The following is a 15,855-nucleotide window of genomic DNA, read 5'->3' on the forward strand; positions in this document are numbered from 1 at the left end:
ACTAGAGTCGTTTTCACGTTCAGAAGACACAACGGCGCTTATGGAGAAACCGCACAGTGTTGCCAATACAGCGCTAGCTCATGTCGCCGGGAAATGATGACCTTCCTTCACAATGAAGGTGTTACATATTTTGTATATATAATGATAATTATATGTAATTATTAATATTAATATTATACTGTGAACGTTACAGTTACCCTTTTTACTATGATCCATTGCGATCACTACACACGCGAGTGTAATGCACGAATATGACACTTCAGAAATCACTTAGAAAAGTAAAAATCACTGAGAGCTCACACAACTGAAAACACTTTTTCGGGAGAGGGAAAAAGTCTAAACAGACCAAAGCAGATCTCTCACTCAAGTAAGGGGAACCTGGCACATGGGTTAGATTAAGTTGCAACCCAAACAAACAAATAAGTTATGGCCCACTTGAACTGATAAGACGTGAATGACTCAAGCAAGGCATGTCATATTTCTATCTTGAAGCCCCATATTTTGTCACGTGTTGGAAAGCCTTTCAAGGGTTAATATGGTGTCTATGAATTTATGTGTACGTTGGAAACTGAAAGGTGATCTTCATTTCAGTATTAATGTCGACAGTAATGTAAACGAAAACAACGTGTATTTGCGACAGCAATAATGTTGATCACAACAGCAGCATTGGAAATAATTGTCAATTATTAAATTTAAGTAATTTCAAATCTATTATAACAAACAGCATGAAGTTCATATTTTTACTGAATGGTGAAAACTTGGTGGTGATTAGCCGGAATGCTGCGGTGAGTCAGCTCAAGATGGCCAGACAACGTCTCCTTACTTCGCGCGCGGTTCGGGTTAAAAAGAAACTCCAAATGCATGGAAGTAATATTTCTGGGAACCTTTGAGTGGTTATAAAAAATAATTTCATTATTTTCTCCACAACTTTGTCGCTGGAAGTTTTTACTTGGAATTACAGAACAAAAAATGGCCAGCGACGACATTTTCTACTGCACGAATATAAAAAATCTCCACATACTTTATTTGAATATTTTTTAATGCGAATATGCTTTAAAGTATTGATAAATTCTGAGTACCACCGTCACCTATGACAATTAAAAAACAGTGTCAATTTTTTTCATAATGAAAGCTTCAATTGTACGGCATGTTTCAACGTTAGGAATGAAAACAATGTAAAAATTGTGTTTTGACAGAAAATTTGCGTTTTTAATTTATCTAAAATTATGTAAGCAAGTTACCAGTTTTATGTGTTCACCATCGTATTCTCTACAAAATTTCCTGCAAAACTGCAGGTACCGATTTTACTTAAGCTAAATTTGTAAATCCAGAAATTTGACAACAGCGCGCTCGTATTTCCCATAAGAAAAGCATTGCCCATAAGAGCCCATTGTGTCTTCTGAAAGTGAAAACGACTCTAGTCCGAGCGTTCATTATATCCCCAGCGGTTAACAAAGGGAGCGGTACTCTTTGTTAAAAGAAACACCCAAGCTGGCGGTTTTCTTTTGAAGTAGAACCAACAAACTGGAGTAGGAAAGCAATGTTGCCAAACTGAAGAGATAAAGGAAAAGCAGAAGGAAATTGTAAGGAAAAAAGAAAAAGAAAGAGAAACAAAATTAAAGAATATGGAAAGAGAAAATAAATACATATAAAGATTAAAAAGGAAGTGTTTAAGGGTATTATCGAAGGGGGGGAAATATCCAACTCTTACATATTAGGCCTTAATTGACACGGGGGTTCTGGGGGAAGGGATTCTGAATTAAACGTGGGGGGGCAGTATCCAACTCTAGGTCTTACATTATGGCTGGTATTTTAGTTAGAGGGGGATTTAACATTAAATTGAGGGGGTATCCAATTCTTGTGTATTACTATTGTCTTAGACTGTTGCGGAAATTCTGGTGTGGAGACTGAGAATTTTTTTTTTTTTGGAGGAGGCAATGCTGTCTAAAAAGTAGCATGGAAATTTTGGTGGTAGGATTGAGTATAAAATTTAAAGGAGGAAATAGGAAGCTCTTGATAAAGTGTTAAACCTTGGACTGTCGAGAGATTTCTGTAGTGGAGAGAGAGTTCGAACATTAAATTTTTGAGACTATTTAGCGATATTGTATGTAGTACACGTTTTCGACCCCAAACGTGTCAAAAGAGAAGCTGGAAAAGACAAAATATCTAGGGATCTTAAGGAAGTATTGACACCCCATTAAATTAATATTCTTGAAAGCCTGCAAAGAAATGGGTGTAAACATTTTCTTGTTCGCTTCACCCGCTATCATGTGTTGCGAGAATGTGTGTTTGGCGCTTTACTGAGGTGAATGTGAAGTTTCATACTATAGCTGCGTTACAAGACATAAGCGATATTCTCGATATTCATTAATAACATCCCTTCTTATAATATAATGCTTAGTGTTGGTATACTGCTTAATTTAAAGCAGGTGCATCATTTGGGACAAAAATATATCGAATCCGTATTTCTAACTTGTCACAGGAAAATTTTAAATTTGCACTGAAGATAAAATCCAAGTAATTATTGTTATGGATTACGGTTTTTTACTAAAATAATTATATTTACCCGAGGAAAACGGGGGGCGAGGGCAGTGGCGTGCCCAGGATTGTCGAAAGGGAGGGTTACGTATACTTTTTCTTGGTAGTCAACCCTCATTTTGTCATATTTTCCTACCTTTGACACTCTTTTTCTTAGGAATACTGGGCCACAGGGAGTTATAACCCCCACCAACCCCCCTTGGGCACGCCACTGGGTGAGAGTGAGTTCTTTGAAAGAGGAACCCTGTTATATTATCGCCCTGAGGTTAAGAATTTCTAGCTAGGGTTTTGTAATGTCTCGTGAAACAAATTGAATCTGCCATACGGCTGGAGCATATTATTTGGTTTCCCAAGATTGAATTATTCTATCTTTATCTTAAGTTGTCTAACAATTTGTGTTAAATACTCAAATTGAGTTTTATAAACCCACTCAAAAATACTATTTATATGCATATTTACATATTTTAATGTACTACATTTAACCAATCAATGTGCTAGCTTTAAGTTTTTTCGAAAATCGAACAATCAAAAAATATGGACAATGTAACATGGTATTTCATTCAAATAGACATCAACTATTACACATTCATTAAACTATTTCCTGGGGTTTAGGAACGATTTTAGGGGTGGTCATGAGTGATGGGCCCCCTGTTTAGGGAATAAGGGCAGATCAAGTATAGTGTTCTGTAAAGCTAACAAAAAAGTTACTTTCGGTAGACACGCTGTCGTAATTAAATACTTTGTGGGGATTACGATATGGTTTGAGGGCGCGAATGATGTTTTGGGGGGGGGGGCACATGATATAATCTGGGGGGGTGCATGACATGCTTTTTGGGGGGAATGCGCCATTGGCTTTGAGGGGGGTGGGCACCTCTGCTCTCCATGAAGGAAATAATATCCTGCAGTTTTGTCTTCATACTTAGGATTTTCACTAGGAACCGTGAGGGATAACTTGCATTATGCAAAGTCTAAGGAAAAAGCTAGAAGCACAACACTATAACAAAGCAAGAAAACAGCACCATAACACAACACAACTAGTTAAAAAGAATCAACCCCGCACGTGGTTATGGAGCAAAAATATTGAGAGGCGCCTTGCAACTACAAGAAATGTAAAGAAAATGTGGCAACAACGTCTGAGTGCACGCGCTTATCGGGAGCGGCTTGGCTATTGTTTGCTATTGTTGTCAGTGTTAAGTTTTATAAAAGGGTTGCCGATGGGGACATAATAAACGCGCGGACTTTTACTGTAGTGTTTTGGTGGCTTTTATTCAGGGACGGCGCCAGGGGTGCGCACGGGTGGGCAAGCGCCCGCCCAAAAATTCCTGTGCCCACCCGATTGCCCACCCAATCAAATTCAATAAGTACATATACTTGGAGATATATGAATAATTCGATAAATAAGTGTATTCTGGTGTTCATAACATATATATTTTAGTTGTGAATATTATCTATGCTAGAAATATTCACATATTATCAACCCATAAAAAGCCAATTTTGTCATTAGAAAGTGAAAGTAAATACTAGAGCTATTGAAACAAAAACTGTGATCAAATGAATACTTCCATGATTAAAAGCAGTTAGTAGGCTTAGGAGGCTCAAAATTATGCAGGGTATGATCAAGATTAGATCAGAATTTAGGTCGAACTTGAGGACTGCGGCTCCGGGCCTCCACATACGTATATAAATCCCGGCCTGGGTATGGTTAAAATAATCTCTAAACAAATAAAATCATCATCTTAGCGTTACTTCCACCGGCAACACAATACATTATTTTGACTTTTTAATTATTATTATTAGAATAATTTAATCAAGAAGACTTAGATGGGTAAGCCATGTGACACGAATGGCAGAGGAAAAAAATAGTTTACAGGATTCTTGTTGGGAAACCTGATGGTAAGAGACCAGTAGGAAGGCCAAGACGAGGATGGAAGGATAACGTTGAGATGGACCTAAAAGAAATCGGCAAGGATCGAAAAGATTGGATTGATCTTGCCCCGAATAGGGACAGATGGAAGGCTTCTGTTGCTGAAGCCATAAACCTAGAGAGTATAATATAGTTTTAATTAGCTCTGCATTAAAATTCCAGAAGTGTCCCTTTTTTTTATTTCATTACAATTTTTATATACTTCTTATCTTCAAATATCAATATGGTATGCGAAATATCAACTTTATATTCATTTTACTAATAAGAAGGAATCACAATAATCACTACAATACTGCAGTGAATAAATTTTAATAAACCAGTAATGTATGGAAAAAGCTACAGAATTATTCAATTGCTAATGAGTGGCTTATCCTATTTAGAAATCCTCGTTCCATACATAAATTTTGCCACATGAATCAGCCGAAAATGTCATCAGAATCTGTACATGCAGCTGAAGTAAAGAAAAAAAGTTACGTCACGAAGTATCCACAAGACGATTTTATTACTTTGTTTTTAAATCCACTTTTATGCTCAGATAGGCTAATCGGGACTAAACCTACAGTTTAACGTGGAACCAGTGTGCATTGTGCTTCCACCAGAGGAGGGAGGAGTCGAACACAGGACGTCTTCATTACAATGCGACAGCGTTATGCCTTTGGGAAAAAATATACATAAAGAACTCGCACCAAACGTGACATTTTATCACCACAGAAGATGCGTCCATTTTAGGAGGGTGATTGCCTGAGGAAAATATTTGAGACTTTGGGAAAACAACATCTTTGTTCACGGAATTAGCTGTCTTGACTTGATCCACTAATGAAACGCTGTGCAATTGAAACTACCATCTCAACTTTCTAAGAGGTATGAACTAATGCAACTCCATTTTTGGAAGAGTGAGTTGTGGTTGATTTGTTATATTTAACCTTTAAAGAGCCGAGCCGGTTTTCGAAAGTAACCCCTCTCTCGCCGCGGCCTTTGCGCGCGATTTTTAAATTTTTACACTTATTTCAGAAAAACGTTATATCTCGGATACTATTTGAGCAATCTACTTCGGATAACTTTTGTTTGAAAGCAAAAACATCAGAGCACGCGACCGTGTACAATTTAGAAAGCCCAAGTGAGAAAAACGGGGTTGGGAGGGGCCAAGTCCCAAAATTTCAATGAAAAAAAAATCTGGCGTTTGCACCCTCTTCTCCCGTTATTTTGGAAAAAGGGCGCAAACATTTGCATTGTTTTCAAAGAGTAGACCTTTTGCAACAAAGCGAAACTTGTTTCAAGTTCTAGTTCTCATACAAGCTGAAATATGAAGCAATATGTACAATCCTGCATTTTGGCTAAAAATAGCTAATTTGCATATTAGAGAAAGGGGAGGGGGGTGGGTTTTCTTCCACATGACATTTCAATGTCTTGTCTCAACATCTGTCAGCGTTTACAACCTCACATACAAGTATGAAGGTCCTAAAAGCACGTGAATGTTGTAATCCGCACCATGGGTCATATATGACCCATTGGCTGTTTAAAGGTTAAGTCATTTTTCTGCTAATTTCGATAATGACGACGATAAGGTTCAATGGTGATTAGATTAAAGTTACGAAGGGGCGAAAACAAACACAAGCTGACACTCAAAATAAAAACCCTCATAAATTATTACTTTGACAGTGGTTCCAAGCACCAGGGACTCGTTGCCTGAAAAATCAAGTTTCCAGGGTGTGCTGCACAGGATAGAGGTTGACATTCTAGTGTGTTCGAAATGGTCACGCCATGCAACCCAAGTCATTATGAAAAATAGATGAATTATTACTGGCACGGTGATCAACTTCGATGAATTCCTTGTGTTCTAAATCATTTTGTTACCTCAAAAAATATGTTCATGTAACCAACCATACGTGTATTGCTTCTCCCGCATTAGTAACATGACAGTTCAGAAAATGAATAACAACTTAGCTAATAATCTCTTCAATTCTGAACAGATTTTTCGATCTTACTTGTTTGTGAGTGATATTCTGTCAAAATAGCCTTTCATTAGCCTAGGAATACTTCATGGACAATGAACAAAAAATTTGATTTCCGTGTGTGTTTTAAATCATTCCTAGTAAGACGTTCATTTTAATCCAAACATTCAGTGGCGGCGATTAGGAGAACCGGGAAGTGGGGGATGCGGTTCCCTCGCCAAATTTTGCCACTTTTTGCCCCTGCACTATGGCCTTTTTATGCTAAGCCTTTTCTACCAAGAAAAAGTATATTGTCCTTGTCCCTCAAATGTTGGCACCCAATCACCGCTACTACAAACATTCAGATAGATTTGTCAGTTGTACAAACCTTGTAAGCTAAGAAAAGTGACTCCCAAGGAGTAAGAAAACTCTTTCAGTTAAAAACTCATACGATGAAAATACTATGCTCAGGAACATGCATTTAAATTACGAGAAACTTCACGATTGTCTACCATCGCACTTTCTATCATTGTCGCCGAATACATAAAATCAAGTATGTGCCTTGTATTTGCAACACAAGCTTAAATCTAATTCAAATTTATTTCACTGTATTAACATGCATACATTAGAATGTATGGCTGGGGTATGGCTGCGCATGTGTAAACACTTCCTTGAAATAATTGTGTCCATCAGAGACAAAACGAAAGGAAATGGAACAAGATGCGAGAATAGATTAGAAAAGAATAAAGAGGAAAACAAGGAAAGGGAAAAGAAGTAAGAGGAAAATCGGGAGTGTAAGAGAGAGGGGGATACATACGTCTTACGTACACATACATGGTCTTACATTTATACTGCCCACCCTAATCTATCACTAAGGAGCTTCTGCCCACCCGGTCGAAAATTTCTGGCGCCGTCCCTGCTTTTATTCGCTATGTTTGAGTGAATTGGGCAGGGTTGATGTTCGAACACAAATTGATGAAGGACATAGGCTGTCAATAACAAGACACAATGAATTTGTCCGGAAAAATAGGCATATATTAAATAGAATTATCGATTGCTTAAAATTCTGTGGTCGACATTAACTTGCTCTACGAGGACATAATGAAAGAGAACAATCTTTAAACAGAGGCATCTTCCCAGATTTATTATCCCTTCATAGAAGAGGGAAAACTAAAGAGGAAACTTCGTGTTCTTTATTGTAGTGAAGAGTTGAAAAACATAAACTCTATCAGTATATTGCATTCATTTTTTATTTAAAATTATTTAGAGGGTACCTTTTCAGAAACAGTAAAAATGACAAACATAGTTTTAATAACTCCAGTGGCAACAGCTGAATCTGAACGATGTTTCAGCACATTGAAGCGTATTAAAACCTGCTTAAGAAATGCAATGGGACAAGACAGACCAAATGCCTTGGCACTTGTTTACAATTGTAATGATGCGATCATTACTGGATCCTTTTTTATGTTATAAACTGTGTATGGCTATGTATTCCTGTACTTTTGGGTTCTTGGCCGTTGGGGAGCGGTAAGTTTCCAGTAACGGTTTAGGTCATTAGCGGGGCCTATAAATAGGAAGGGCAGGGGAGCAGTCGGCCTCAGATGTTTGGCGGAGTACAGCAATGTAAGAGGTATCTTTTTCTCTGAGGGGAGCGGCTGGGCGAGCTTTCTTTCCATACTATGTGAACCGACGGCGGGGATGTTAACCTTCTTTCTTTTAATACACACACTTGCTCTTTTCATATTATTCCAATAGTTTATTTCATGTGGGAAACCGGGTACACAACACACATACCTTCAGCCACCTTTTTTGGTACTGAGGGTTATATTTTTTTTTACTCGTGGAGCCAGTGGCTACGCGAGTCTACACACTCTCTTCGGGAAGGGGGTACAGGGTACACCGAAATGTAATTGTGCGAATAACGGCCAAGAATTAACTTCTGTAAATATAATATGAATAAACCTATATATATCTAAAAGGAAATGGGCGTTAAGTTGTAATTTGAAGAGGTACGTGTCTATTGCCTAAACTAGCATCCACAGAACTTCAGGTACTGCAAGTTTTGAACCTCGGGACAAGGATTCAAAAATGTATGGTTGTGTATATTGTGTATGTTGCTGAGAATCAGCTTAAAAGCACAAAATATACCGTTACATACTGGGGGCTCATAGTCGGGATATTTTTTGTAAGAAGTACTGAAGGCATATGTTATTGCGAAGTGGAAAGAAAGTAACAGAAGACAAAATGGCAATTCAAATAGACAGGGAGCTCATTGGCAAGTTGCTAGGCAATGCGAACTTGGAGGGAAGGCCTGAGGAAGATATTGTTGGGGAACTTGAGAGACTTTCTCTAAACCTTACGCAAGGAACTTCGGCAAGGACGTAGCGAGGGTTACAAGTAATGAGGAGGTGGAAGGAACGAAGAAGTACAAGGAAAAGGTGAAGACCCAGGCCAAATCTTCGTATTTCGACAACGAGGGAATTCTAAGGAGAAATTTGCCTACGGAAAAGTACAAAGAGAAGGGAAAAGGGAAAATATGGGCATCTACTTCTCTACGTTCGCAAATTCTCGTGTCGTTGCATGATAATGCATTCGTTTGTCATCCTGGGAGATTGAAAACGTTAGCGAAGGTTAGGCAACAATACACTTGAGTAGTGTAATTGGCCATATAACCAGGACCGGAAAGGAAGAGCTCCCCTCAAGCAGGTTTGGCTATACTTAAAACAAGCTCAACATGTCCATATGAGCTTTTTGCTCAAGTGTGGAACCCTGCCTAATCCAAGATTTTTGTAAAAAAGCCCTCATGGATTCCATGAGAAAGGAAGAGCCTCCTCAGATTGATTTGCCTACACTTATAAAAGGCACTTCTGTGAGATTGTTGTCCATAAACTTGTCAAAAATATGCCCCTCTTGATATTTTTTTTACCACACTTAAAACTAAGCCACCCACACCAATATACACACCTACACCCACCCACACCCACCCACACCCACACCCACCCACACCCACCCACACCCACCCACACCCACACCCACCCACACCCACACATATTTACTTCCGGTCTACTTCCGGTCCACTTCCGGTCTACTTCCGGTTTGCCCACTTCCGGTCCACTTCCGGTCTACTTCCGGTCCACTTGTGGCCAAGTTGTGGCCTATTTCTGCTTTATTTATATTGCATCATGCTGTGCAACAAATTATTATCCAATATAGAGTTTTGATTTGAACCCCAAGAAATTTTATATAAATACCAAAGCCAAAAATATTAACACACATACACACATACACATACACACACACACAAATCACACTGCTGAACCCAGCTGATATTTTTATCCAGCATAGAATTTTGATTTGGACCCCAGGAAATTGTATATAATAAACAACAACAAAAATATTGTAATCAATGCAATAAAAATATAACCAGCCCCAATTGGGATAAGCACCAAATATATAATTGTAATCCAGATAAAAGCAGAATTCTCACAAAAATATGCCCCAAATGCCATAGAGAATATAGCATCCAACACTTCACATATAAACATACAGATACTTCTTCTGTACAGTCATCAACAATTCCAAACAAAATTGAATGTGATTGCCCTGTATAGTTTGGATTGCAAGGCTAAGTTTTGCAATTTTCTAGACCAGGAACTTGACCCTGTGCACCAGAAACAGGCTCTCCACAAATTATGTGAACATCATGGAGCACACAATTTTGAGAATCTCAATTCTAATTCAGGAACAAGAGATTTGGATTTGATGTATCTGGAAATATTTTTGCATCTTGAATCAACCTGCAAACAATATTACATGTTAGGCTGGGCTATTTCAACAGCAGTAAATATTTACCAAATGTTAAAAAACAATCAGAATAATATCTTCCAGGAAATATAGATACCTGAACATGCAAACATATTTGAAAGAAGAAACATTGCAAGATATATAAAATCAGACCACCTGTTGGATTGTTTTAGGGAAAAATTTGAAAATCTATCAGAGTATGATTTTTTTAAAGTGCAAAATGAAACAGAGGCAAGATGGGTACTTGACAGTGATGTTGGGTTTGGGTATGTGAGCATAGAATTGGGTTCTGAGTATGATGATTTTGAATCCAATACATACTGGCATAGAATTGATGCATACCTGTTGCATTGTTCTTGGGGAAAATATGTTGCTTTTTTTACAAAAAGTACTTCAAGTTTAGAAAAATTTAGGTTTTACAAATTTTTCCATGATCATAGAATTTATACAAACAGCAGGTGGCCTGTTGATGACATAACATGGGACACAACAATTTCCATACTTGATGAGGCAGGAAAATTGGATGTAAATTCTGGTTTATATTTTAATGAGTTGATTATGTACCTGCTTAAAAACAATATCAATTCTGGCTTATTCAATACAAGATGGACTTAAATAATTAGAGTTTTTACACAAAATATTGAGAGAATATGTTGTTTCTAAGATCAGCATTGATTCTGTAGTACAGCATTGCTGTGGAACATGTCAAGTTCTTGGATTCTGTCACAACTATTCTAATACAATTAATATCACAAGTACTATTACAAGGCACGCACCGCATAAAATTATAATTCCAAGCGATGGCATGGATTCCACGATTCCATATCAGACATACTGCACTTGGAGCTTCAACAATTCGGGACTGTGCAATATATTGTCTATAAATGTAGGAAAAAATAATATTGTACGGGTTGCAAACAAAACTCCCAATTCAGGTTTCTTAAATTTGAAACAGAATCCAAACTGTCTGGAATTTCATAAAAGTGAAGCTATTCTACAAGCGGGTCTATCTCAGCTTTTGCATGATATATTTGAGCAAGAGGTGATGTGTTTATAATATTTGTTGGGTTGTAATATGTTATTCCATAATTTGACCTATACTGGTGATACCTGGGAATGGATATAATTTTTGAATTTTGGCTGAATGAAAATATATCAATGTTCTGTGTGAAGTCTTTCAATTCTCTAAATTGATCCAATCTTGTGCTTATAATTGTTGCCCTTACAAGTTTTGCAATTTACAATCTGTGCAAACATCTTAAACCTAATAGGACCGAGCTCCATTATATCATAGGTTAAAACATCCAATGCAAGCAGGGATTCAACATTGTTTTTAGCAATAAATATGCTCTCTTCTATATCCATCATGTCCATAATTGATAAGGAGACACAAATTTACAACTATTGTAATTGATTGAAGCAATGCGGTGAAACTTGATATTGCATTGGTTACATATTTGTTCTGATCAAAGGCATGAGCTATGGCACATCCAGATTGAATGGCTGCATATATTAAGTATAAGCCAAGAAAAACAATCATCGGTAAGAAAATACACTGCATTAAACACAGACACCATATGTTCCATAATCCTCTGCTGTAATGCCGAGACTCATGGCCACATGGTTGATGTGATCATGTACAAATTTACACCTAGATTCTTCAAATTTTTACAGAAATCTGGAATATTGCAAATATTTTCTGGTGAGCACAAGCTGTGATACACAGTGACATATTTTAAATTTGGAAATTTACCTATGAGGATTTTAGACATTTGTTGTTTGGACTGAATGAAATGGTCCTGTACTTCATATGGCACAAATTTAAACACTGTGGCCTGGACTGTGTGGGAAGAATCATGGAGTGGGGATTTTTTAATGTGAGATGCAGATGCGGCATGCAAATTTGTGACTCAGAGTTGTTCTAATTTCAGATGCAAACATATTTTGATAGAAGATGCCTATCCCGATTTATTAGATCCAAGTCTGTACTTGATGATATCATGCCCAGATTCCACCAAATTACAGAGTTTGATTTGTTTTGTGTGAGAAATGAAACAGAGATTCAATGAGTCCTAGACTGTGGGAAGCAATTTAAATATTTGAGTCTGGGGGACATCACCCTATTTGAGGAATATCAATATATAAAGGGGGAAGAATCAATGGATTTTTTATTTTCTTCGATGTGGATTATACAAGAAGGTGGTACTCAAATTATATGATTTCCGGATTCAAATTCAGTTTGCACCGATACGACATAACAGATAGAAACTATTTCAATGCATTAGAATTTCACCAGGAGGATGACAATCTTATGTACAGGGGTAGTGATTTCAACCCTGAAACCTTTTACAATTTTGATAAGAATCTTATATCTATGAACGAACTATCTATGTGTTTTATGTGCAGAAAATTTCAAAAATGCAATGCTTCTTGCCTAGTGATTGTTCTGCAAAACGGCATATTTTATTCCCAGTGCAGTTGCGGGAAGCAGTTGTGTTAGACAGATCTCAAATCTATGCATGAAGATTTAACAATTGGGAACAACATCTGAGAACAATATTGAATCTATAAGATGCCAATTTAATTGTGACCCAATCAGTTGTTAATATGTATGAGTGCAGGTATGAATGTATTGATTCTGTTTTGGGGATATGCTATGTAAATTAATTTGGCATTTTGTTTTTATAGGGTGCCAAAATGCAAACATATTTTGACAGAAGAAACATTGCACGGTATATTAAATCTGACATTCTTGTTGATTCTATAAGGCATGAATTTTCAACTCTATCAGAGTATGATTTTTTTGCAGTTAGGAATGAGATAGAGTTTAGGTGGTTGCTTGACAGGGATCATAGTTTTGGGTATGTAAGCATAGGGCTGGGTGATTACATACATTACCATGAATCACAGGTATTTCACTATAGAATAGATGCATTCATGCTTCACTGCTATTACAGATCCTATGTAATATGGTTCAGCAAGGCACAGGTTTTGCCCACAAAACTTATGTTGTGTTCAAGCAGAATCTCTACACACTGATGTGATAGGGGTGTAACACCATGGTCAAGACCTAGAATCTTATTTTTGCTGTGAATAGTGTTTTTGGAATTTTGAATGGAATCAACTATAAATAGTTATTCTTTCTTATTAAATACAATAAAAGATCTTTTATACTCGGACAATGGGCCCGTGTAGACATATGGTCCATAAAATGAATTATAATCAGGTGGGGGCGCCATATCTAAAAAAAAATTATCAATACATTATTTTGCATGTAATAGGTATTTCTATGTTAATATAATTCTACACACTAAGCATGTACATGAGTAACTTATTAAAACATGCAGCATAAGAAGAATTGTTGAATTTCATATTCATGAGGTATTTGCCCCCATCATATATATTCCCCTCCCCATCTGTTATAATATCTGCACTATTAAATCTAAACCAACCCCTATTATTTATATGAAGTTGGGGTATGTAGAAAAATACAAAAAATTTATTGTGCAATTCAGCAGATGCCTTGCTGAACCATATTACATAGGATCTGTAATAACAGTGAAGCATGAATGCATCTATTCTATAGTGATATACCTGTGATTCATGGTAATGTAAGCATAGGGCTAGGTGATTGTTGAAACGTTTATATAGGAACAATAGGCATTGTGATTTGAAAAATGGCAATCAATGCCCATTGTTCCTATATAAACGTTTCAACGTATGTTCAACATACGTATGTTGAACATACGTTGAAACGTTTATATAGGAACAATGGGCATTGATTGCCATTTTTCAAATCACAATGCCTATTGTTCCTATATAAACGTTTCAACAATCACCTAGCCCTATGCTTACATTACCATGAATCACAGGTATATCACTATAGAATAGATGCATTCATGCTTCACTGTTATTACAGATCCTATGTAATATGGTTCAGCAAGGCATCTGCTGAATTGCACAATAAATTTTTTGTATTTTTCTACATACCCCAACTTCATATAAATAATAGGGGTTGGTTTAGATTTAATAGTGCAGATATTATAACAGATGGGGAGGGGAATATATATGATGGGGGCAAATACCTCATGAATATGAAATTCAACAATTCTTCTTATGCTGCATGTTTTAATAAGTTACTCATGTACATGCTTAGTGTGTAGAATTATATTAACATAGAAATACCTATTACATGCAAAATAATGTATTGATAATTTTTTTTTAGATATGGCGCCCCCACCTGATTATAATTCATTTTATGGACCATATGTCTACACGGGCCCATTGTCCGAGTATAAAAGATCTTTTATTGTATTTAATAAGAAAGAATAACTATTTATAGTTGATTCCATTCAAAATTCCAAAAACACTATTCACAGCAAAAATAAGATTCTAGGTCTTGACCATGGTGTTACACCCCTATCACATCAGTGTGTAGAGATTCTGCTTGAACACAACATAAGTTTTGTGGGCAAAACCTGTGCCTTGCTGAACCATATTACATAGGATCTGTAATAGCAGTGAAGCATGAATGCATCTATTCTATAGTGAAATACCTGTGATTCATGGTAATGTATGTAATCACCCAGCCCTATGCTTACATACCCAAAACTATGATCCCTGTCAAGCAACCACCTAAACTCTATCTCATTCCTAACTGCAAAAAAATCATACTCTGATAGAGTTGAAAATTCATGCCTTATAGAATCAACAAGAATGTCAGATTTAATATACCGTGCAATGTTTCTTCTGTCAAAATATGTTTGCATTTTGGCACCCTATAAAAACAAAATGCTAAATTAATTTACATAGCATATCCCCAAAACAGAATCAATACATTCATACCTGCACTCATACATATTAACAACTGATTGGGTCACAATTAAATTGGCATCTTATAGATTCAATATTGTTCTCAGATGTTGTTCCCAATTGTTAAATCTTCATGCATAGATTTGAGATCTGTCTAACACAACTGCTTCCCGCAACTGCACTGGGAATAAAATATGCCGTTTTGCAGAACAATCACTAGGCAAGAAGCATTGCATTTTTGAAATTTTCTGCACATAAAACACATAGATAGTTCGTTCATAGATATAAGATTCTTATCAAAATTGTAAAAGGTTTCAGGGTTGAAATCACTACCCCTGTACATAAGATTGTCATCCTCCTGGTGAAATTCTAATGCATTGAAATAGTTTCTATCTGTTATGTCGTATCGGTGCAAACTGAATTTGAATCCGGAAATCATATAATTTGAGTACCACCTTCTTGTATAATCCACATCGAAGAAAATAAAAAATCCATTGATTCTTCCCCCTTTATATATTGATATTCCTCAAATAGGGTGATGTCCCCCAGACTCAAATATTTAAATTGCTTCCCACAGTCTAGGACTCATTGAATCTCTGTTTCATTTCTCACACAAAACAAATCAAACTCTGTAATTTGGTGGAATCTGGGCATGATATCATCAAGTACAGACTTGGATCTAATAAATCGGGATAGGCATCTTCTATCAAAATATGTTTGCATCTGAAATTAGAACAACTCTGAGTCACAAATTTGCATGCCGCATCTGCATCTCACATTAAAAAATCCCCACTCCATGATTCTTCCCACACAGTCCAGGCCACAGTGTTTAAATTTGTGCCATAT

The sequence above is a fragment of the Lepisma saccharinum genome, chromosome 1, assembly GCF_977018435.1.
Source record: "Lepisma saccharinum chromosome 1, izLepSacc3.1, whole genome shotgun sequence".
Classification (NCBI taxonomy): Eukaryota; Metazoa; Arthropoda; class Insecta; order Zygentoma; family Lepismatidae; genus Lepisma; species Lepisma saccharinum.